This window comes from Strix aluco, chromosome 11, assembly GCF_031877795.1.
Source record: "Strix aluco isolate bStrAlu1 chromosome 11, bStrAlu1.hap1, whole genome shotgun sequence".
Taxonomy (NCBI): Eukaryota; Metazoa; Chordata; class Aves; order Strigiformes; family Strigidae; genus Strix; species Strix aluco.
The window spans coordinates 18,431,741-18,456,220 of NC_133941.1; the positions used below are offsets into that span (position 1 = coordinate 18,431,741).

General features: G+C 39.8%; 1 protein-coding gene across 4 annotated transcripts in view; it reads left to right on the forward strand.

Annotated features, from left to right (window-relative positions):
* The first annotated feature begins 13,718 nt into the window (after positions 1–13,718).
* PRKCD (protein kinase C delta) overlaps positions 13,719–24,480 on the forward strand; it is a 67,181-nt gene continuing 56,419 nt past the window's right edge. For 3 of the 4 annotated variants that reach the window (XM_074836428.1, XM_074836427.1, XM_074836430.1), the window contains exon 1: positions 13,719–13,913. The gene's annotated coding sequence lies outside the window, so the exon portion shown is untranslated. Of the gene's footprint in view, positions 13,914–16,741; positions 16,838–24,480 lie in introns of those variants that run through there. The other variant, XM_074836429.1, reaches the window with a different exon arrangement.

Sequence of the window (24,480 nt, forward strand, 5' to 3'; positions counted from 1 at the left end):
AGTTGACCACAACCAGTCCCACAGGATAACAGTACAAGCCATTCCTCTCAACAGCGTAGCCACACCGTTATTCTCACACTGATGTTGCACTCTCCTATCACCCCTATAATCCCACTCCCCTGATATGTTTATGTACACTAATATGTGTTTAGATAAAAACACCACCACCTTTACCAAACTGGACCACTTACTCATTACTTTAGTAACAGCGTATTTAGCTGGAGCGTTAAGAAAAGATGAGTCTAAAAAGATAAGCCTTTTCAATCTATTCCATGTGACAACTAAGAAACTTCTTTCTACCAGCATATGCCGGAAATACAACAATTACATTACCTACTACACCAGCTACACACATCAATCAGTATTGTAAAGAAAAAGTGGTGCTCAATTCAAAGCTGCCCTGAACCTCAGGTAGGTAGCTTACGTGCTTCACTGGATCACAGCAAAACTTTCAGCAGCTTGCAGAGTAAAACTTGAAACTGGGGAAATGATGTACAGTTTTATACACACGTATCTGAAAGTAATAACCATCATTAGCGCATATTCACATGTATTTGAAGATAAGGCAGATTTTCAATAGAAATCTTCATAATAAGATTGGGATGCCTCTGTGCTATGTAAAATAAGCTCTTACAAACAACAATTTGAAGCCTCTACGAGGTAGATTTATCAGTCTACTTTAGTTTCCCTTCACAATAATACTATATTGTAGATGTCAATACAAATCTAATTAGCTGTATTAACATCTACATCACATATTTCAGTAGCACGGATTTATCAAGCTTCTATGAAAAATGTACCTGCTACTGAAATTTGAGCCAAGACTTGTAGCCCATGTATTATTACCAGGATCTGAACAACAGCTTTGTACTCACGTCAAAACAAGAAAAGCAAAATGATCTGGAATGACATTTTGTCAATCATGGCACAATTTAAGATGTAAAATTGTAACTGCATGCTGTCAAGTGAAAAAAGTTCTAGCCAAGACTTTCTTTAGGGTTTTTTGTTGTGGTGTTTGTTTGGTTTGTGGCATTTTTTTAATGTTTTTATGTTCCTGCAATATTGGCAATGAAGTATTTTTGTAACTTTCGATTAACAAAGCTATAAAGAAAGCAGAGTACATTTCCTGGCAACAAAACACTACCTGGCAGGACTTAATTTACTGAGGTTTTTTGCAATTCCTGTAACTAAAACACACATGATTCATATTGTCAAAAACAGAATGTTACTGGTATTAAAAAGGGGATTAAACTAAAATGATAATTATTCCTAATGCCCAAAGAGGTGTCCCTCAATCTGCAGGGACAGTTAATATCTGAGAGAGCAATCAGTCAGATTGTCTCCAATGGGACAACATTCCAGTTGACCTTCTAACAGTCATCGATAATTCAATTTTCTCAAGAAAAAGAAATCAGAATCAGATTTTTTTCCCCCTCTTCCAATATTACTAAAAAAGCATTTCTGGCCCAGTTCTATGAGCTCCCTTAGAACTCCTTAAGCAAGTATTACACATTTAAAACAATAAAGATTTGTCAAAAACTGCGAAAAAGTTCTCTCTTCATGCACTCATTTGAACAATTCAGGGTTTTTATATATCGTGAAGTGAATTAGGTCATCCTAGCAGATACTGTTATGAATTTTCCTTTCAATTTTGTTATTGCTCAGCATAACAAAACAAACAGAATTCTTCTTCTATGCCACTTTCTTCTGTCATTGCAGACAATACACTACTACTTCCGTAAAATAAATCCTTTGTATTTCAGAAATACGAGTTTCAGAGAGCATCAACTTATTTCTGTTGACAAACTATGTGCTGAAATACTAAATTCATTACTAACAACTTAGCAAATTAACGAATTGTGTCACACTGACCAGAAAAATGCTATCATCTAAAACTATTTCACACACTTAGATGTAATATCCTGAAGAGATAAGTAATAAGCCCCTCATACGCAACAGACATTATTGCTTTAGAAACCTACAATCACATTTTACCTGTTTTTTCACAATGTAGTTCGCATCAGGTAAACATAGGTAATAAGTGCACCAAATACTCTCAGTATGCACATTGAATACTGTACTAAAATTCCAGTAATAACAGGAAGTTTATTCAAAGTGGCCCAAACCAATCGTTACTCTCTCCCTGCCCCTCCAACACCCCAATGACTTGGAACGTTTCCAGAATTTCTGCCTATATAAAATTTTAAAACAGACAGAAGAAAAGTAATTTTGAAAATACCATTCAAACACATCACAACAGTTATCGGGTACAGTAAATGTGAGTTCATCTCAAGAAGGATATGTAGCACTTGTTATGTGCAGGCCCTATGCTTTAAATGAAAATGTACACAGGCTCGGTATTCTGGTCAAATAAAAACGTTTAAATGAACAGCTATTAGACAAGAGGTGAACCACAGAAGTTCAACATATATAGACCACAATGTACACCAGAACTACTAAGAGCTAGTTACAGACAGTGGCTCAGTCATACACTTATGTTTTACAATAACCTGCCAATTTTTTTAGGTCTTGGCATTTGCTGCATACTGTTCATCTTTCGAATTACTGTGCATTCAAGTAGGTGGAATACATAGTTCCAGGTGAATTCCATTATAACTTATCATAAATGAATCTTACCACCTACTATACCATCAAGTTCCTGTTGCGCCCACAGATTAGTTCATTCCAAGTATTTAGCTCATTTCTTACTAAAGCATTTGAACTCTGAAACTGTACATTTTCTAAAACTTGACAAGCACCTACAAGGAATCCACTTCAGAAGAATCAGTCGTGTTCTTGCATTTTTAGTTCGTGATGACTGTACTCATGTGCTTCTATTTTTTAGGCTATACTGTAAGTTACTAATTATTTGTACATCTTTCCTGATTAAACAAGTATTAAGAATTAAAATCACGACTTTATGAAAAATATTACAATTTAGGCATCACAGTATTAAAACATTTGAAGAGCAACTTGCATAACAATATATTCGCATTCAAATAATATGCCCCAGGACACACACAATTTCTGTTCTAAAGATCTTGACATTTCATCTTCATTTTTGGTATGGAGGCAAAAAAAACCCAAAACACTGACAATTTGCATTTAATGATTATAAATAAATTCACCCAGACCAGGTAGAGAGTACTCAGGATGGATTCCTTCAACTAGTTCAAAACAGTCCTCCCATTTTGACACAAGCACGGATCTTGACTAATTGTGGTTTACAGATTAATACAGCAATGAAAACAATAGAAGCTATTCTCAGTAGACTTCATTTCTCTTGAAAGGTGTCAAGTGAGATTAAAGTAATGCAATGTGAAAAGGAGCCCCCTGCCACACCATTCTGGCAATATTTATCAGCTCTAGAGGCACTATATCTAGCCTTAACTCACGAGTTAAATATTTTTACTCTGACAGGAACATCTGTTTAAGCCATCTGCAAATTTCTGTCTTGTGATCATTTGCCCACCAGAAGCTGGACTAAAGCTAAAGGTATATTGCATATTAAGAAATACCTGTAAAAGAAGGAGCAGAGAGGAACAGAGTAAACAGAAAAGGCAAGAAAGAAAGGGTAGAGGAACACAAGCATACAAACAGTAACAACATAAGGAGTATCCAGCAGAAGGATATTCCCAAGAGAACAAAACCAGCAGGGAAAGTCTCAGAGAAGAAAATGACAAGGTAAGGAGTAGACAGATCAAGAGAACAAGTAGGCAGGAAGACAGCAACAAGAAGATGGGGACGATATGACTCCCCATTTCAGCAGCAGTGAGTTGTTAAGTGTGTTCACCCTTGTGTTAAGAACCCTGCAGATAGCAGGCAGATATTTAGCAGTTTTTCTTTTACTTCAGGAAAGCACCCAACCAGTTAAATCACATTCAAGATGCTTAAGTACCCACAACAGAAAACAGCACCTACACAAGGTAAGAACAACCTCACCCTCACCTTAGTAAGTTCTGTGTATGAAGTACATGTGTATACAGAAATAGTTCTGCTCAGACTTTCTGGCTCTTCTCAAATAAGTTGAATGAAACTGATTTTTATACATATTTGTTATCAAACAATGCAAGTCAATGTTGTACTCTGAGGAAAAAAAATAGAGATTTCTTTTTTCAGGGGAAATTTAAGGAGGCATTCTGACCATTAGATTTAAGAAAGATACTCTCTCCCTCTGCTTAATGCAAAGAAACCTGGTCCTCCATAGGGCAACTCAGAACAGGAATCTGGGTCAGGTCCCCCAAATTGCTGCTAGAAGAACCTTGCTTTTTGAAGCCTAGGAAAGAACTATTTTAAAAAAAGAAACCTGAAACTGAATATATCCCTACAATCTGCTTTCCAACATGAAAGTAATTCAAATACCAAAAATTCAGAGTCATTCCTATTCATTCCCAAAATGAAAAAACAGAATACCACATATATGTGCACAGCGTAAGTATATTAAAAAAACACAAATAATTTTAGTTATTTTTTTCAGAGCTTCTACGGAATGTCAGTGCTGCTATCATCATCATTCCTCAGGGTGCTAAAAGAACATTAACAGCTTTGTACTTCTCAGAAGAATAAATGAAGTGCAGTCTAGGAGTGCTATTATACCTCTAGTATAAAGCAATCACCTTTTGGCTGCGCACTCGCATGCTTTAAGTCTCATGAAGAGATGAAGATTTTGGAATGGTTTTATGATGACCAAAAGACAAGCATTTCTATCCTGCTCTTCTAAAAAACAAAACCAAAGCCTATAATTTATTATAGCTAAAAAATGCAAGATAAATTCACATCACAAAAAAATTACATTAAAATATCTGTGTGCATGTTTACCCTCCTACTTCCTAGATAATAGAAGAAATTAAATGAAACCTTATAAAGAGAATATAGATTTTATCCAGAAGAACTCAACTGCGACAATTCAAAAAAAGCACTTTTCTTTCCGCTTACGTGGAGCCTGTAATTTTTTTTTCAGTAAAAAGCCAAATGCAACAGTTTTGAGGGGAGGTCAAGTTCAGGGAAGTACTCCCAAATGTCACGTTTACCCAATTATCCTCAGAAGGCCAGCTGAAATGGGAACCTCACCACAGCTACCTACAAGCAACTTTTTAGAACATTTGCTTCTAGTCCTACTGTAAACTAGCTCTAAACCAGTGAGTGAACAAGCCAAGTTTTTAAATTATCTTGCTTTATAATCGACTTAGAAAAAACCCAACACAATAATATTATAGATTCACTATCCAACATCGGTGCGTTTGGGAAGTGTGATCCCACAATATCCGAAACGGAAATTAGTAAATTACATTATCTCTTTGCAATTTGGTGGGGCTTTTTTTCCCAAACATATAAAGACTAAAACAGTACATCTAGATTTTGCTCTGCACTTCCCTAAAGGACAGCTGTAAATACATGGATTTGACCCAGGCACACCAGTAATTTAATTTGTTCTTTTTCACAAATAGCGATACTTATGCTTCTTTCACAAATAGTGACACTTATTGCTTCTTCTGTAGAATGCATTCATCTATATTTAAATAAAGAATATAAGGCCTTCGGTCAACCTGAATTTGCCCTACTGCTTTAGAATATCCCCCACTGAGAAGGGAAATATAAAATCATGAACAGAGAATAAAAAATTGTTCGGAAGTCCTTAAATTGCCCCAGAGTTGTTCTGAACCTATACTTTCTCCTAAAAGCATGAGCAGGAAAACAACATATTTAGACCAGGAATTACTTCCTCTACTCTGGGCCTACCTGAAAAGAGAAAATTTGGATAAACATAAGGGAACTATTACCTCTTCTCTCACCTCTTCCTCCTCCAAATGATTTATATCACTGGCATCCTCTGTATAACCAGCTAATAAAAGCTTCCCTGCAGTTCTACATCTGCATGTAGAATATATCCTTTTCTACAGCCAAAAGAAACGTTAGAAAAAATTGCCTCCAATCACATTCATGAAACTTTTGCAGAGTAAAAATAGTTGTAAATATGGCAAACCTATCCCTCAAAGTTCTGTTCTTGTCTTCAAGCAAATCAAAACCATTGGAGGAGTGTGGCCAATAAAGAAAAACAGCACCTACTATTTGTCCTTAGCGATACAGCGAAGTTTACTGTATTGACAGCATGAGTAGGCAGCTAGTTAATATTTGAACAGCTAAATCGTTCTTCAATTTACCTTTTTGTCACAAAAAAACCCACAGGCACATTTTTAATTGTGAGAATGACAGGTAGTGAAGCATATTTAATATTGGACCGGAAGAAAAAGGTCTGTGGTGGTCTAGGGCACTAAGCCTACTAAAACGTCCTACACATTCAGGTGTATTGTCAACCATCGAGGCATGGATGAACATTCATATTCAGGTATGCTGTGGAACATAAAATATGTAAATAATAAATTAATTATATGTAATATTATGCAACTAGTAAAATATTTAATTATGCATAAAATAATGAGTTTACAAAAATAAAAGGGATCACAGACCAACTGACTTAAGTTGCACATACTTAAAAATGTTTCCAAGCGGCATCACCTTCAAAGACATACAGGGTCAGAACAACACTAACCAGAAACATGGGTGTGACCCAACAAACACTTTCCAACTGCGGAAGAGTGAGGCCACACAGAATTCAGCAGACACAAGACACCATATTGCATCAAAAAGCAGCAAGTTTACAGCCTCTCTTCAATAGACTAATTGTAACGGCCCCCAAATTAGCCTTTTTTGAAAAGAGACATAACAGACTGCTGAGTTACACCAATGCCCCAGCTGCAAAGAGGTCAGACACGCAGCAGAATTTATTCAGGAAATATGTCTGAAATACTGGCTCTAGTGCCTCTATCAATATAACCTATCTTCAGACATGTTTGCAAAGTAGCTCTGCTGCAGGTGGGCTTTTCCTCTTCAATTCTGCTGCTAGCACCCTCAATTTATTTTTATACAGTTAAGTCCTCAGGGAAAAAAATTATTTTTAACCTATTACTACAAACTAAATATTCTCAGTGTCTTTATTATTTTACCAGATTTTAAATGGCAATGTCAAATCCTGCCCTTCACCCTGCTACCCATAGCAGTAAAAAAAGCACAAGAGGAGTTTGGTTCACCCATTATTTGGCAAGCTCAGTGCAGAACTAGTATTTCCACCAAACACTCTCTCTCTAACCACCATGCAATGTGGGGAAGAGTGGCATGTTGACACCTCTCTCTGAAGTTGCATGACTCAACATCTGTGCCATGACCCCAGTCATTAACTACACCAAATCCTCCCTGTGTGGTTCAACAAAACTGTGACATGCCTAGGGCAAGTGACTTCAATCTTCCACCCTCCTCCTGGGCAAACACACACAGTCTGTAGTTTCATTAGTGATGTTTGCTTTCATTTTAAAGGTTTACCAGGATTTATTTTGCATACTATCTTGTTTCACGGATACTGTGCTCAGCTTTCGATAGCGCCACTTGCTGTACCAATAAAAATTAAATCTTACTAAATGATTATCATAACACAATAATGGTCTAAATAATATATGCCTGAGTACAGGCAAGTAAATTGATTAAGATGGACAGCCTGGAAGACACAAAACCAACATTATTAATCTTAACTTTAACAAGGAAAAATACCCAAGCCTACAGCCCAAGTAGAAAAGAATTAATAGTTGAGAATTAAAGGTTAGTTAGTAGCACTACCTGCCAAAAGCAAGCTGTTCATTTGCAGTGGTCAAACTATGCTTTAAAATTAAACAACTGACCAATGAAATTAGGATTCAGGTACTCCTATACCCTCACACCGGGTCACAATAGGACATATTTTTCTTTCTGCAAACAAAGCCTTGTTCCAGTCACAGCATGGGACTGATCCATGTTATTGTTTGCACAGTCTGATAGTATAGTGAAAGCATTTTAAGCAGACAAAAAAACCCAAACCCCACACTAATGCCATTGTGGTTTACATTTTTGGATAACCATTTACACCGATAAAAAGAAAAAACTTCAGTTAATAACTTCTGACCATCTGACAATAATCTGAAAAATAACACTAGCCCTTTGTCCCAGGGTGGGGTGGTCCAGGTACTAGAGCTCTTCGGAGGGTGCCTTAGGTGCCCTGCTCATCGAGTGCAGGGGGAGCAGGACAGAGCAGCCCTTCCCCTCCCTGCTGCTCACTGCCAACAGCGGGGGACATGGGGGTAAAGCATGACAGGGGCATAGAGCAGCCACACTCACATGCTCTCGCCTAACAGCCATAACTTACTGCCACGGTGAGTGACAGACCAGCAGCCTGACCTTAACCTCCCGTTCTAATCCTCCAAGATTCACCAAGAACACAACACAACCGTAGTCTCTGAAAATATCCATAATATGAGATAGTGTTAAAAATTAAAAAAAAAAACCAAAACACACTATGGGCATTATCCTAATATCTTACCATTTCATCAGATGCTATCATTTGACAGAATTTCCTAAATGGTGAAGCTTTTGATACCTGACACCCTTGAAACATCACCTTTAAAGCAAAAGCCATATTCAGCAGATTTGTATGCCTCAGGTGATTGCATGGTAGTTGCTGAGACTCTTCATTCTTCTCAGGTCTGAAGTCATGTGATGGCCTAAGTTCACTGACTTGGTGGTCTCCAGCTTGTTCTCATTGATTGATGAGACAACTTATTCTGCAAATGAAAGGGATTGGGGAGAAAAACCTAACCACCACTCCCCCTTACCCAAGCCAGTGCACTGAAGTGTAAACGGTTTCCCTCTATGGTGCCTCTGATCTGTACATGAAGAGAATCTTAATCTCCTGAAGCTTACATGAACACTAAAAATCAAATGGAATTCTTTCAAAAGAGAGTTTAAAAACAAGCCAAGAAATCAGAAAATGATGCTTGTGTTCTTTCACAGCAGAGTTTTCTTCAATACTCACAGGAATATAAAACCAACTATGAATAGGACTGTGGTGAGCAAGAAAATTGCATCAATACATACACTTCCTTGTTCTACCATCATACTAACTTTGCAAAGTAAGTTATTGTAAGAGAAAGTAGAACACTTATATTGCTCAGAATCAACACTGGCAGCTGGCATGCTGAAACCAGATGTAAGGGTGTGTGTGCAGTAAACACCATAAAATAGTTTTTAAAATTTAAATTCTTCTGAAAAATGTAGATGAAACTAAGTCTACTACTACCGTCTCGGGTGTTCAAAACGCGAGAATCAGTCTCCTATCCCCAACAAAAGAATGCAGCAGCATGATATTTGTAAGATCTTGAGAGATTTTTGTGTTCCTTTTATACATAGCCCAGATTTTCAATCTTTTAGGAATCCCAAGATCCTATCTGCCAATCTTCTATACAAACATGTAAAATAGATTTTATTAAAGAAAGAGGAAGAAGTGGCCAAGAGTTTCATGTAATTACTTCCTCAAGGGAGTAGGGCTTTAAAAACATCAAACATCACAAGAACTGGCAATGCTTTAGGCAGGCTTCTCAGCAGAACTGTCAGGAAAGTATTTTCTTGCCTGGTTTATAGGTGAATCAGATATAAAAGTTCCTCCAAACGAGTAAAATTGCAGAGTGGTTGGGACATAAAACATATCTCAGTTTTAATCTCAAATTCTTAAGACTCACATCTGATAACAAAAACCACTCTGCAGTAAATTTCTTATACAAGTATGTAGAAATGCGCATGCTTGCATCTGACACCAGAATCTTCCCCAGAACTGTTGACCAACTTATACATCTCATCCTTCAGTAGAAACAAAATAAATCCATCATTTTATTTAAGCTCTACTAAGCACAGAACTTTATGCAACTGCAAGTTCAAAAACACAATAAATTTAACTAGAGAGGTGATAGCTCCTCCTAGATGTAGTGCCTAACCACAGTGTCTCACCTGTACAGTCTTTGTGACCCAGTTACAGCTCTACACAGGCACAGCAGCTTGCTCATGTGCAACATGCACCAAAGCAAACCCTTGAAAAGTAGGAAAGACCAACTCAGCTGCAACTCACAATAAATGGCATGCTGACTAATACAAAGAAGAAACCCTTCCTTAATATAAATCTGTGAAGATAAGCAGTAGAAATTAATTTATATCATTATCAAAAGAATCTCTAAAGTTGCGAGACTTCAGAAAAGGAACGCTAATGCCTGTTTCACTTGGACATCAGTCCAAACGTATATGGCAGACAGACTTTCATATGACCCAATTCTGTAGCTATGTCATTGCTAATCCATAAAGAGCTCATATCCTTCAAGGAGAAAAGTATGAAAATTGGAGGAAAAGCATTATAGAGAACACAAGCCTTTGACCTCAACTTTAAGGAAAAGCTGAATAAATGACAACATGTAATGCTCACTTAAAAAAGTGAATCTACACAGTAGACCACGTAGAAGGTAATGGGTGGAAACTCCCATCACCACCAAACTCTTCCTTTCACACCCCCACTACTATCAGAAAAGAGGAAATGAGCAGGCATTTGGTGGTTAGGCTTGGGAAAGAGAGACCAGCGAAGTCCTGTTACAAAGAGGGGCTGTAAAAAAGAACTTGGCAATAACTGCCACAATTGTTCTCAGTTCTGAAATGACACTTCTGCAGAAGTAATCATCTTTGCATAAATCAAGTAAGTATCTACCATTAGAATTAAAATCAGATTTGTTTGCTCAAGGTAAGAGGTACTGTAGATACAGCGGTTCAGTTCACAAAAGGCAATTACACACTTTTAGAAAATTGTTTTGTACCAGTCTAGCTCTGAAATCTTCAGGGAACAAATTCTTAACTCCCACTGCAAATTTTTCACTTACTTTTGCTGCAGAAAGTGTTTTCTCTTTTTTTTTTTTTTTAAAAAAAATCTATGCACTTGAAAGTGCTCGAAGTCACATCACCTCTTACCATCATCATGTCATATGGCAAAAATTAAGTGGCCCGAGGCAAAGCAGGTTTTCTGGATGGGAAAACTCAAGAGAAAATCCATCTGCAGGAGGCCCTGGTTGTTATCTCCTCCCCAAAGTTTTCCTGTACCAAAACAGTGCTTTACATGCGTTTGGGAGGCATTGAGCTGTCTATCCAGCTACCCAAGAGATGAAATGTAAAAAGAAAACAGCCTCAAATTGGCTTAAAAAAGAGTATCTAAAGGCATATTTTGGAAAAATGGATCATGGACAGTATGTTCACGTCCCTGTGCCCCTGTCCCTCTCCACATCCCTGGTTTTTGTGATTGACCTTTTATTTTCCAATAGTTACCCTGTAATCTCAATGAAATCCAGCATGCCTTGCCATTTACCTAGAAGCTGACACAGAGCACTGCTAAAGGCTGTTCAATAAGAACTGATTTTCACCCCTTCTCAACTCCACTGCCTGTAAAATGTGTTAATAAAGCCTTCTGAGCTGCATTAGAATCTATTCTGATGAAAGACAATCTCCAACTGTAAGAGCATTACCACGCATTTTGCACTGCTGAGTTTTAAAAGCAAAATTACAGAAAATAATCAGTCAGCAAGAAAGTCTCAGTACCAGGAAACACCTCAAATTTCTAAAGCCACATCCCTGTATTAGATGAGAAGATCCTCCATTCTATTTCCTGTGGATCAAATTTTTACATCTTTACTCGGTCCTAATTCAACTTGAACCCACTGACTGACTAAACAAAGATGTAAGATGCAAATCTCTTTAGGTCTTGCAAAATTTTCACAGTCCAAACAAGAGAAAACTATTTGTTTCAGAAAGACTTGGACTAAAGTGATGCTCTAAATAATTAAAATGCAATGGTAGTTAACAAATGGCTTGCTGAAACATTATATGGTGAGGTCACAAACCAAAATGGACTCTCTCTGACCACTTACACTCCATTAAATACCCAAAGAGCATGAAATTAAATGAAATGCATTTTAAAGCATTTTCTGTTTTGCCAAACTTCACTAGAAGTATCGAAATGAGGAAAACTGCTGGGCCACAGTTAGCTTCTGCTTTTTCCCCTCTCATTCAAACTAGTTTTAGTTTTGCTTTTATAACAAAACATTCATGAATTGCTCATGCATATAAATATCCTCAGATTTTAGCATAACAGCAATCTATATAATTTTAAATGAGGGTCCTCATGAAATTTATTATAGCATTACAGTTAATCAGATGATACTTAGTCCCAAAGGAGGAAAATATTATCTTTTACAATTAAAATAAAAAATTACACTTAAACACGCATAAGAACATGTATCTGTACAAAATACTACATAGTATAATTTGCAGCAGAAGTGAAAAGGAAATGACCCAAGACAACTCTGCTCCATTGCTTTCACCCAAACCGTGATTATCATTATATCCACTAGCCCCCTCAGCTAACAGTAATTTTGTTTTCAAGTAAGTTACTTCAAACTAAACTCTCCATATATAAATAAACTATTGACAAGGCAGATTTATATACAAATTACAGCCTTTCAGATTTGATGTCAGACAGAACAACTGAGGAACTTCCATGTTACCTTATGAGTATCGAGCAAAATGCTCTGGAAAGAAGCTGCATACTAAACAGGTGGAATTTGCCTTTTTAGAGATGTCTCCACAGCCATCTAACAGCAGGGTCACAGCCCCCAGCAATACTCCGACACCCTCAGCTGCACACCACAGCCTGGCACCTGCCCGGAGAAACATCCACAGTTACCACAGCATCACAGAGGCACGAGAAAACACTGGGAGTTTCGTCACTGTTTTCAGCTGGGGCAGAATGAGATCATTTAAGATGAAACACGAGAGTGATTACACCTGACCTGTAGGAGTTAAAAAAATGATGACAAAGGTCTGCTTTGGATTCCTGCAGGAGTATGGCAGTGTTTTCTCTAGTTCTTACACTTCGCACATTCCTGTGCTGCAACCCATCCCTAAAACATCTCATTTTAACGCTGGTGATTATGGTACTAAAGGCTTCAAGAAAAAACAAGCCCTGTTACTCGGAGCAGAGCACAAACTGGGGGAAAGCTCTGGCTGAGGCCCTGAATGCCCTACGAAGGCCTCTAACTTTGGGCACATCGGCAGAGGCCACCTCTGAGGCAAAGTCGCTGAGGTGACGACAGTACTCAGAGCTACAGCCTACCCAGCTTTGGCCCCGTTATTAAAACAACATCTGTGGCTTTTAAGCCACTGAAGAACACTTTAAATAAAAGCCTGGAAGAGAAAGTGTGGAAAAGGGATGAGGAAACCTGAGTGCCGGGCAGGGGCACGCTCTGAGCGCTCGCTGGCCCAGCTCCGGCTCCTCAAACCCTGCTGCTGTTCGCGTCTCGGCGACCGGTAGACCAAAAAACAAAACAAAACAAAAAACCAAAACCCAAAAAACCAACTCTAAAAAAAACCTAGTCATTTACTCGTTTCAAACGCGGTCCAGCGCCCGCAGCACCAACACTGCTCCGGCCGCAGCGTCCCCACCTCGGTGCCGCGCCAGGGGCCTTTCGGCCAAACCGCCCGCCAAGGTGCGATGCGCGGCGATGGCGCCCGCCCAGGCCGGGCTCCCCGGGGGGCGGCGGAACCGAGCCGTTCCCACACACGGCCGCCCCCAACGAGAGAAGGCGGCCGACGAAAAAAAGAGGTGAAGGGGCCGCGGCGGATGGACGGGACGTCGCCAGCCCCGGCCTCCCCTCGCGGGGCGCGAGCGGTGCTGTCGCCTCCCTCAGCCTCGGCGGGGCGGGGCGAGCGGCGCGGGGAAGGGCGGCCTGAGGGCGGGAACAGCAGGTGAAGCCGCTGGGGAGGCAGCGCCAGCCGCCGCTGTTCGTGAGCGGAAGGCGGGGCGAGGGAGTGCCGGGACGGGCCGTGGCGGCGGGTCCCGCTCCTTCCCTCCCCTCCCCTCCTCTCCTCCCCCGTCCTCCCTCCCTCCCTCGCTCGCTCTCTCTCTCGCTCTCGGGACAGCGCCCGAAACTCGGCGGCGGCCGCAGCCACCGACGGCTCTCTGGAAGCGGGTGAGTGCCGGTACCTGCCCCCGGCGCGGGGGTTCCCTCCGCCGGCAGTTCCTGCCCCGCTGGGCGTGGGGTAATGAGGAAGCGACATGGGCTCCGGCTCCCTCCGGCCCGGCCAGCGTCTGTGGGGCTCCCGGCGGGGAGCGGGGCGCCCGGCTCGGCCGCCGCCGGGCTCAGCCCGCCGCTCCGGTGCGTGTCCCGGCGGGCCGGGCAGCGCCTCCCGGCGGGGCTGCGGGACGGGAGTCGGCGGGGCTGCCTGCGGCACCGGGGCGCCGGCTGCTGCGGGGCTTCCTCCTCAGGCGCGCCTCCATGTTGGGCTCCGCGTCCTGGGGCGGGGGGCTGCGGCGGGAGCCCCGGGGGCCGGCTGAGGCCCGGGTCGGCCCGGCCGCGGGCTTTGTCCACCGAAACCTGCCCGCCGCCGAGCTCGGGGTGCGCGGGACGGGGCGGCTCGTCCGGTCCGCGGGGAGGGGCTGCCAGCCGCCGGCCGGCGGGACGGGCAGGCACCGCGGGAGCGTTGGCGGGAGGGCGAGGACTGTTCCCCGTGGAGCAGGTGACACGACTCGTGTGGCCCTTAGTAGAAACGGGGAATTTCCTCGTAGCAGAAATGTCCAGTTTGATAACACCAACTATTTTTTTTCCGCGCCCAGCCGCGTTGATACTTTGTTTCTGTCTCCCATACGGTAGTGAGGTTGGAGCAGCTGAAATCCGTGATCTTTTAAATGGTCGGGTTTCCAGCTGAATGGCGACAGACAATGAGAAATGAAGGAGCAGGAATGCCTGTTGCTTTTGTGTACATGCCAGGCGTGCATCTTTTGAAAACCAATTTTCAGTTCATCGCTGGAGAATTCCCCATTTGCACTAGGGTGTGAAATATTAAACTAATTGAATTATGGCATTTTGGGGTAACATCTGACATCTGTTTACTTATGGGCTCTAACTGTTGCACCACTTCACTTCTAGATTATTCACACAGCACAGAGCAGAGTGTTCATCTGAACCTAGGAGCTCTTGCAGGAGATTTACGTGCAAGGATGATACTGCTCCGTATCCCGTCTCTTGACGGATGCTTCTGAGGACAGAACTGAATCAGTAGAGAAGACAGATGTGGGATAATCAGTTCTCATGCTAGATTTTTTTCCTAGTCTTAGACAGTCATTTAAAGCCTGAGTTAAACGTTTAACATCTCTACAAATAGTCTGTGTCAAAATCCTGGATGCATTTCTTATGTGTCTAGTTTCTTTTAAATCTTATTTGGGCCTTGGCCTCGTACAGCCATTAGTCTATTAACAATGTAATAAGCCAGCAAATAACCTCTTCAGCTTTCCTTCTAGCAAATAATGCTGCACAGCACTGCACTGATCAAATGGGAAGCTATAACCAAGTATAACCAATATAGCTGTCTGAACAAGAGACTGTGAAGTGCTTCTTAAGTGGTTAAGCAATAATTCATAAACATCTTTTTTTTAAAAGTGTATATGTAGAATTTCCTGGGGTTTTTAGTTCCTGAAAATGTCTGTATGAAAAAATTAGCTATTTGTCTTTGGACTGATAGATTTCAGTCACCCCAAGACACTGCTATGGGAACCTGCAAATGCTGAGGAAAGAAGCAAGCATAATGCTGCAAAACAGAAATTTAGATTATTTTTTTTAAAGAAGTTTCACACCCTCACCTTAGGTTTCATAATAAAATATAGGTCTGTGCTTTAGTCTAAGAAATTATTAAACGTGGGCATTTTCAGTTTCCTTGACCCACATAGCTTTACTTAAAGTTATCTTTTTGTAAAATTCAATATAGCAAACTTTAAAGGAATATGATTACCAGAATAAAGTACATAAGTTCTGAAACTTTGAGAGTTTAAAAATTGAAATACATAACAAGGTATTTTACTAGGCATTATTTGTATGGTTTTATGTAATGCTAAACATAAAAGAATTTAGAGGTAGCATAAAAGGATCAAGAGGTAGCAATCTTTGACATTTTCATTCTATGTCTCATAATTCAGGTTTAGATATGAAGGAATTGCTGCCACTCAGTGGCTGATACAAACATATAGAAGACTATATTCTGTTACACAGCTATGGTGTATGTGTGGTTAATGAGTGTGTCATAAGGTAATTCTGTTTGGTGAATGTGTGTGAGAATTGATCAGGAAGATGCTTGTATTGTTCTCACTAGACAAGAGCTCATTCTCAAACTTTTTTCCATTTTGTATTTCATGAATTATAACCCACCTTTTCATTAAGCATAATTACACAGTGAGGTCATAATTTCCTTATTGAAAGGAACAGTGAAATAGCATAATAATTTTGACTTTCTGATCGCACAGCATCGTTGAAAGATACTCTGTAAAGAAGGAATTATTTTTGAACTGGAAACTATTTCTAAACTAGAAAACTTAGGAAATTTTTTAGCTACTCTTGATAAAGAGAAATCTTTAAAACAATCTCTCGAAGGTAATTTGGGTATTTGATGCTGTATAGATCAAGGAAATAACAATAAAACCTGGAAAGATGATATCTTTTATTAAAATAACTGATTTCCTGGGAAAAGCACAGAAGCTTTCAGGCGTCTGACTCTATTTCGATGTCTAAAAGCCACAGTCATTACAATTAAAGTTATGTCAGATTGAGTACTTCAGGGCCTAATAGTTTAAATTAATCATCCATCCTTGTTTCCATTTGAAGGAGTTTACTGTCACCCTGCCTCTGTGCAGAGGCACAGATCCTCTGCCCTGTGGATGCGTTGCCCATCTGTAGTTGGAGGTCAGCTCTGGCTGCTGCTCCTGAAAAGAGGAGCCTCTCGCTCTGCAGTGTGAATGTAGCAAAGTTCACTTCAGTCCAGCTAATCTACAGTGAAGGTGCAGTGGCACAAGCCTCCACATGGACGGTACAGTGTAAATACTGTACAGGTGTTAGCCAGAACTGAGGTATGTGCCCACATTGGGTTCATTGACAGAGGTATTTTGGTTTCCTAAAGCTAACTCAGGTGTGTCTCTTCATGATGCAGTCCTAATGTGTTACGTACCTATAGTCCACCATCCCCTTCATTGCATTTATGAAGTATATACTTAACCTACTGTAAAAAGAATGGAGGAAAAAAAGGAATAGGCTAGGGAATGAAATGTTTGTTGCTGATGAGTCAGAGCTGAATGTGAAAGATGACAAGAAGGGATTTACCAGTGGAGTCTGGGGTCTGGCTGACTTCATTAGGAACCGAATTCCTTTGTTAATCATCCACTGATGAGAAAGGTTATGTGGTTTTTACTCTGAAATTATCCTTGCATTAAATGCAGCTTCTCCATCCTGGTTATCCAGTTCTGTCTAAACACTGCCTAAAAAGCACCAAAACAGTTTGTGTTCCAGTAGCTTTTCTAACTGTTTTCCTTGCTCCATGACAAAACTTGTCATCTTTCTCTGAATCTTCCTTTCTTTATAATCTGAGTGCAGAATTTGGTTCTGTAGAGCTCTACGTGGAGCCAAAGGACAATGAGCAGGAGTAGGGAAAGGGGAAGGCTGTCTGTGCCCATTCAGAGCTGTTTGGGTAGCACATTAAAAGTAAACATTCTGCATCTGCTTGGCTGTGCTTTGCAAAGATGCAATTAACAGAGATGAGCCTGGGAGAGCTCTTTACAGCCTTGGTAAAACAATGCTGAAATGGCTTGTGTTATGTTCTCATTTAAAACACAGTTATTTCTACTTGTAAGAGAGTTTTTACACTTTCTTAAAGAGGTATTACCTCTAAACTAGAGCTACCCTGTTAGCTTTTTATATTTGAGTAATTTTGCAGAAGTCTGCTCTGTATAGCATGCTGCCTCTAGCTCTATAGGGCAACCTAGATTATACATACTGCCTTTATGACTGGAAGCTGTACCACTGTGCTGCTCCTGTTAGCAGAGATACCAGGCAGGGTAGAGAAAGGAGACATCTGTCACAGGAGTACTGGGGACCTCACAAATCTGTCCTTGGCAAGAGTGGTGCAAGATTTATTTCTAGATTAGACCAAACTCTGTTAGTACAAGTAACACTGGTACAGAGAATGGAAATCTGATGTGTATATCTGTGTGTTTCAGATCATTTTCTGTTGGCTTTTTTTTAATTAAAATTTATGCAAGTGGAACATAATGTTTACCTTTCAGTGACAGAAAGGTGCCCTGACATCCATGAAGTCAGTCATGTTTTGAACCTATTAAATTATCTGTTGCTCTCCTCTGATTGACAATAGATTTGACAGTGTCTAACTAAAAGATGGAAGTGATGCAGCACGGATGTATATCAATAGCTGCAAATCAAAGAGGCAGGCCATAAAATCAATTCTTTAAAGATGTTTCTCAAGACAAGAAAGTGCATAAAACCACAGAATACTTTTTACGGTATCCTCTTACTGAAATTAATGTGTTTCCTGGTAATTTCTTTGCCACTGAGTGTAATGCTCTATCTGGAAAAGTTTATTTAAGGATATTTAAGCATAGTTGGAATTCATATGATAATAATCACGTTCCATAAAGTCTTGGAGTGACCATCACAGATAACTTCATGAAACTGATGCACATTAAGCTTTTAAGCTGTGTATGATACTTGCTTGACTGCTAAGGGAGGAGGTTGTGTGCTTGCCATCTCCTTCCATTTGATCAGCCAACCATCAAATTTACCAAAAAAAAAAAAAAAGCAGCACCTGTCTGTATTCCCCAGAACAAGATTATTTTGAATTACAAGGTGCTACTCACTTTTGAGAACAAAACAGGTATGCAACAGATACTCCTATGCTGCTATTCCTAATACTTTTCCTTAGAGCTGTGAGCAAACTGTGGTCTTGTTTGGTTGAAATGTAACCAAGTGGTTTCACTTTTACCCATTGGTAGTGAGAGTGGAGTTGGGATAGCTCCTAGGAGACTGGTTAATAGGTCAAGGTATTGATGCACTAGGCGTTGTATGTGCCTGGGGGAAAGAAACCTTACTAAAACAATCTCTTTCCAAACAGCTTAGTAAGGGTACCCCTCTTTTCTGAAGAGGTGCATGTGGGCTGAAGTCCTTTCCACCTCACTGGGCTCAGAGAAATTGTCTGAGCTGTCTGAATTAGCATCTTGTTTCTCATTTCCCGGATGGCTGAAAAACCTCTAAAATGGGATGTATGTTTGTGCATGAGTGGCTTTGCAAAAGACTAAACATAATGCAAATCAGTCTCGTAAATGATTTCAGTATTTATAGATTTGGTTTAATCCTGGCTAACTGCTATAAATACAGCACATCTTGAAACATATGCAATAAATCTAAACTTCAGCCCCAGCTTTTTTCCCCACCCCTGTGCTATGAAGTCATGCATGCTACTGATTTGGAGCTGAAAGCATAGATCTGTGTTGGTTTAGCCTAGTTGTTGTGTGACAAATTTGTAATGATGAGATGACAAAGAGAAAACTGCATGGTTTTTTAGCACTCAAGCATCAAGTTACTTTCTGAGTGTTTGAAATATTTTTTTTTTTTCTATCAACACCTATTTATTAGAGATCTAATAATCCTTGTTTATATATTTGATTCTTTATCATATTCTCTGGTTTCTTGAGGAAGTGCAGTTTAGGCTTTGCCATGGTTTTTCTGCCTAAGGAACTCATGAAACCTGAGTGTTTAGTCAGTACCACTTTGTTCCTCATCACACCAATGATATCTAATTTACTTCAGTCCATCGAATGTATCAATATTCAATATGAGGAACAGCTTAAGGGAAGAAGGATTTTTTGATTCTCATACCAGATTTGTCTTTCCGATAGTAAAGCTTTTTTTTTAACTTATAGCCAGATTTTTTTTTAAGTTTTAGATGCTTGAACATGTGGATAAATACATGAAAAGATAATCAAAAATGTCTAGCAGGCAAACAAGGTTAAACTTGGCTTCTGTAGTCTGCCACCTTCTGGGAAATTCCCCCAGGAGTACAAAGGCAGTGTAGCTAAGGTATTGCTAACACATTGTTCAATGGCTGAACTATGCTTTTCTAGGAGGAGACTATTTGATTCTTGTTTGAACAAAAGAGGAATCTTGTATTTCTTAAAAGAAACAGTCTCTCCTTTTCAAAAAGCGCCCTATGTGAAAATTTGGTAGGAAGATATGGTCCAGCCAGTAGCAAGTAGGGTCAATTATATGCTCTTGTATTCTCAAGGAAAATTAAGATTAATAGACAGTGCAATAACTTTGAAAGACTGACATGTTTGAAATATGACACTGACTGCCCTGTACGTTTTATATCAAGATTTATTTTTTTTTTATGATATGTTTTGTAATACCTCTGGGTGACTGCATTTTGCTGGCATGACTATGTAACCAAAATGAGTATTTTCTACCTTACTGATTTTATTAGTGCCCATTGAACTGGAGAAAATACTTCACTTGCTAAAGAATACAGTTGTGTGTCAGATATTTTACTGGAAAACTCTTGTGAAAGTAAGATTTATTCTTGCTTATTTTAAAAAATATACTTAATATATCTTCCTGTAAGAGAGCACAGATGGCTGTCTTACATCAAGTAGGTGCTGCCAGGATCTTTCATTCTGATAACAAACTCTGTTCCTTTTATAGATTAAATAAAAAAAAACTGGATCTGAAACCCTCAGTCATACAAGTATCTCTGCATGTGAAGGAGTGGATTTGATTATACATGCTTTCAGTGTTGATAGATACCTGGTTTGGGTTTTTTTTTTAAAGAAACTTTAGTCTGGTTCTTGCACTCACTGAGTTACAATGATTACATTTCTTCTCATCCAGCGTGTTGGTCCGTTAATGCTGTGTTCGTGCTGAGCTGTGAATTGCTCAACAAGAGTTTAGATGTTTCCTTATGTGTCTGTTGGCTGATGACTGTGACCTTCACTGAACTCAAATATTCTTACTAATGACTTGGGGATGCTGATTGCCAAATATCCAGAGCAGATTTGTCTGTCAGGAGGCCCTGCGAGCTCTTTTGTATTACATTTGCTTGTGTTCCTCGATAACTGACAGGAGCTGACACTTACAATTTCTGTTTGACAAGTTTATCTGAGAAGCAGCATCCCAGGGGCAAGAGCTTCTTATTATGGACCTAAACTCTTCCAGATAATTTAAGAACTAAAGTGCCTCCAGTTTTGCTTTGATCTGAATGCTGTGAGCCATTGGCACTTGAACATGTCTTCTCCCATTCTCTCAGCTAAAAAGGGGGCTCCAGCATCCCCAGTTACCTAGTTCCTTCAGATCTAGCACAAGAGTTGGGGAAGAACACGTAAAACCAGGGGTCAGTAGACAGCACTTGGGTCCTGCCTAGAAAAAAATCCTGTTGGGGAGCTAGAGAGCAGGAACATAGAGCTCGAAGCGGTATTACAACTTTGGCAGATATCTTGACCCTGACTCTGCCCTGTGAAAGAAGCATCTCTTGTGCAAGTCCAGTGAAGTTGTTCCACTGTGGGACTCCCCACCTTTACAACAGCATAAGAGAAATTTCATGAGGGGATATTGCCAGATTTTTTTTTGGTAGATTTTTTTCCTACAGGCCTTTTTGAAGAAACGCGTGATTTGGACCAAAGGATTTGGTCTGTTAATCCCCACATTAGGTGTATTAGGTTCTTATAGGTTTTTTTCCCCTTCTCCCAGTTTCCTTAGACTCTTACAGTCAGGGAATCTGCAGTCAGTTTATACCCCTCAGCTCATCCATAAGTGCAGAGTAACTATTCTGTTGGCCAGATTTGCTTCATCTCATACACACTTGAGAATATCTTAAATATGGAAGGTTCTCTCGCAAATAATTCTATTTATTTGGTCTCATTTTAATAGAGATTAGGTTTTTTCTCCAGGAAGTCAGGGTGTGCCTCTGTCATTCAGGTTTGCTTGCCCAATGGTCTCAGCTGTGACTGCTGACTTCCGTGGCTGAGCCATCGCAGCCTCAGTGCAGGTTCACCAGAATTGCATGTCTGCAGGACAGTCTGTTCCAGTTAAGGGTGAGTTTTGTTGCGTTTGTGCAGCATGCTGTTATACTGCTGTCACTGCATCTGACACACGTGCTTTTGCGTGCAAATGCCTCATACTGCTATCCTAGGTAAGCACTTTTGGTGTAAATATATGTTTATTTGGCTCAAACTTGAGGTAAGTTTCATCTGAAGCGGATGATAATGCTCTGTTGCAGCCTATGCTGTTTTTCAGCAAGCCTTTCCACATTGCTTTTACTTAAAAGATTAAGTTACTGGATTTGCACCACCAGCTTCGTGCACCACAGACACCCCATGTGTCCATTGAAAGAAATATGGGGGTTGCTGATGAGGGAGAGCTGTGATGCTGATGCTGCCATTTAGGCAAGGAAGTTGATGGATTATTGTTGTAAGGCAAGAGCAAGTGGGAGAGACAGCAGCAATGTAAGGACAGAGACAGCCCTGGAGTGCAGGAGGAGCAGGGCAGTGCAGAGCACTGAGAACTGCCAGGCTACACGATGCTGCTTGTCCTTGTTGCACCATGTTTGTCACAGGGGTGCTGCCAGCTCCGTTACTCTCACTTCATCCTCACGAACTCCAGCTCCTCTCCAAAGCTTTTGCAATACAGCCCAAACGCCCCCCAACTGGGGCTGGGGCAGGGAGAGGAAGTAGAGCTCTGATTTGTTACTGTATCTTGTTTTCTGTTTCAGTTTAATTTGCAAGCTTGCTTATTTCTAGCAGTGCTACTAAGATTTTCAAGGCAATCCCAGAACTTTGATGTAATCTGTACTAGTATCTGTCAGGTTGGTTTTCTGACCTATCTATCTAGGGTATTGCAATTTGGTATTAATGTTGCTTTCCTTTTCCAGTGGGTGGCAGTTGAAGCAAAGAGAAATGTTTATTTGCTTGAAAGTTTATATAGATATGTGTTTAAGGAATGGGAAGAGAAGCCAAAACAGGCCAGCCCTTTATTGTCTCTCCTTATATTGAGTTCTTTTCTTTTTTTACTGCATTTCCTAGCTGGAGAAAAGGAGAAATCAAAGGGCCTCTTGTAACCAAAATCTGATTTTAGATTCAATGTCCTCTACTTCTTGTGTGTTGTTTTGCTGCTTGTTTCCTTGTTCTCTTACTAGTTAATAAATGTGAGCCCAATCTTTCCGTCACTAGAGCTTTTCATTGTGTAAGTCTAATTTAAAAACTTTGAAGCAGGGAGCTGCTAACTTCTTGCAGCAGTGTGTTCAGCTTCTCAGATCTGTATTTTGATTTTAAATAACATGTAGTAGCATTCCTTTCTCCTTTTAAAAAGCAAATCTTGAAAAGAAGTCTTCAATACTGATTCTTAGAAATTTAATATATATTATAACCCTAATATCTATTTCCTTGAAGGGCCAAACTTTGTACTTTCATGCCCATTTCTTGTATGGAGTTTGTGTATTATCTTACAGCTGAGTTTCAAGCATATATGATCAAAATAGCATACTAAATTCCAAGTATGGCTTAACTAAGTGACATTAGTGCATTTAGTGAATATATAATTCTAAGTAAAACATAACTGAAGTATATATTTATGGGAATACAAATATCTTTTTTAATGTATAAATTACTGCATTTCTAAATGTAGTAGAGATTAGGTTAAATCTATTTTTAAAAATTGTAAGTAGTATGTATGTCAGTGCTGAAACCAAAGGTCAGGTTGAGTATTGTTCTTGAATCATGGAACATAATTTTGATGTACTTTAAGAACTAAATTTCAGGGTTTTTTTTTTCTTTACAAGCTGTTCAAACAGCAATAGGGCTTTTCCAGCACTTTCCAGTGCTTTACATTATGGGTAAATAATTAATACTGCATAAAAAGCTGGAGAAGTCTTTTATTCTAATGTTTTTCTTTTCCTGGGGATGAAGTGGCAGTTCATCTTCTATAATATGTGATTATGGCTAATTTACCAATTAATCCCCATCTTCTCCCTGAAGAAAATGAGGTCTTATGTAGGTATTTAATGTAGCTAGGCCAAAATATATTTAGTTAAATTGGATAACATTATTATAAATGCATTTCAGCAGTTTTGCTGTGTCCAAATTGAGTCAGCTTATCATAGCTAAGCCTTGTCTAAGCATATGTCACATTCCACTTCAAGTCTGTTCTTACATTGATGCTGTTAAATACAAAAGCTTGTGCAAACACAATCATTCTAAACACTTATAAACTGATTTGCCATTTTTATGGATACAAGTGCTGCTGCTGTTAGAGCAAAGTTCAACTTGATTGATAGATGAAACCTGTAAAATGTTTTAGAACTCTCAATGGAAAAACATCCAGGAAGAAACCTTTCTACCCCTTCCGGCCACATGAAATAAATGTCAAGAAATTAATTACCAGAGCAGCAAGGAGTTGAGCTTCGTCTGGCTGATAACAAAACTGATTTTTACTTAGCAGCAGTACTCTTTGGCTATAATGACCTAAAATGGAAATCTTTTTTTAAGCTAAAAATACTGTGAAAGCCATGACATAGCATGTATTCAGCTTTGTCAAAGGGACACAGTCAAACAGAAAATTATTTTTTTCCTTTTTTTTTTTTTTTTTTTTGTTACAAGACTATAGTAACATCCGTAATGACAGTGGTGTAAGTCAGTTAGTTGAAAAACAAATCTTTTCA